This window comes from Dendroctonus ponderosae, unplaced genomic scaffold (genome assembly GCF_020466585.1).
Source record: "Dendroctonus ponderosae isolate FM_Combo_2020 unplaced genomic scaffold, Dpon_F_20191213v2 Dpon_F_20191213_1, whole genome shotgun sequence".
NCBI lineage: Eukaryota > Metazoa > Arthropoda > Insecta > Coleoptera > Curculionidae > Dendroctonus > Dendroctonus ponderosae.
Window position 1 is genome coordinate 44,871,494 of NW_026017110.1, and position 1,237 is coordinate 44,872,730.

The following is a 1,237-nucleotide window of genomic DNA, read 5'->3' on the forward strand; positions in this document are numbered from 1 at the left end:
AAAGCAAACAAAAAAACCAAAAAAAAACAGAACAAACAACAAAACAACAACGAACAAACAGAACTGCAACCAACTACAATTAATAATATATAAAATAAACTAAAACTACGGGAGTCTATGGCTCGAGTACCTGTGGCGCGCCCAATTGTCCCACGTACTGCGGCGGGCAAATAGTCTGGTCTCCGGGCGCGCACAATAGTCTTGCGGTGGGTTCACCGGTTTTCCGGGGGATCAAGGAGCAAGGATGCTCCGGAAAAAACTGGATTTCCTTGAAATCTAGCACTCAAAAAAAAAACAAAATGGCGTGGCGTGGCGTCGGTAGCCTTCTTTTTGGCGTACCCTAGACTGTCTCCGTACGCGTTTCCTTCGGGACTGGTTTACAGGACTGACCGTACGATCCCTTTTTCCCGACCGCACCCCCGCACCGCCCTCTAACCCGGACGAACTGACCGCCACCGCGCACCATTAGTTTAAGGGTGAATGCGAGGGGTCTTTATAGCGAAAAAAGGAATAACAAAAAATAATTTTACTTCGCGGCACGTCAGTCTCATCCATTTCGACAACTCCACCTAAACCGCCAACATGTGAAGAGTGCGAATTCATCAAAGAAATAAATACTTTCCTAATAAACGAAAACCAATCAATGAAAGGGGCGAGCGGTTTATGTAAAGTAAAACAACGTGAACAACATGTTGCAGGGTTTACAGTTGCAAATACTTCCAGATTTTCGTTTTCTGTCCTTCAGCCGAACCACTAGGTTCATCGGTTTTATTTTTTCCCAATTTACGTATCGCGCAGATTTCACCACTTCGCTACAAACTTTTTTTTTTTTTTTAGAGGTTTTTGTCAGACACCCCCGTCTGTTGAACTTGCGGCGGGGGCTTGCCAGTTGTTCGGGCCGTTGGACGGAGGTAGTGTCGGGTWGACGCGGGTTTCCCCAGACGCCGACCGACGAAACCCATTCCTCTCTGTGGTCTGACCAGAACCCCCCCACACCCCATCTGGAAGCATCTTTTGCAGACTTACGTCAGAATGGAGAAGAGAGAAAAGTGATTCACCATTTACTATACACTCTCCTGTCCTTGGAGATCTCTTTCGTCTTTTTCCTTCTCCGTCAGTATTTGTTTAATTATGTTTTCTCTCTCTTTCCATTTTCTTGGTGATTCTATCATGTCTTGTATTAGCCTCGGTGATTTGGCATCTACAATTGTTGCTGCACTTCTAATGCTTTCCCATC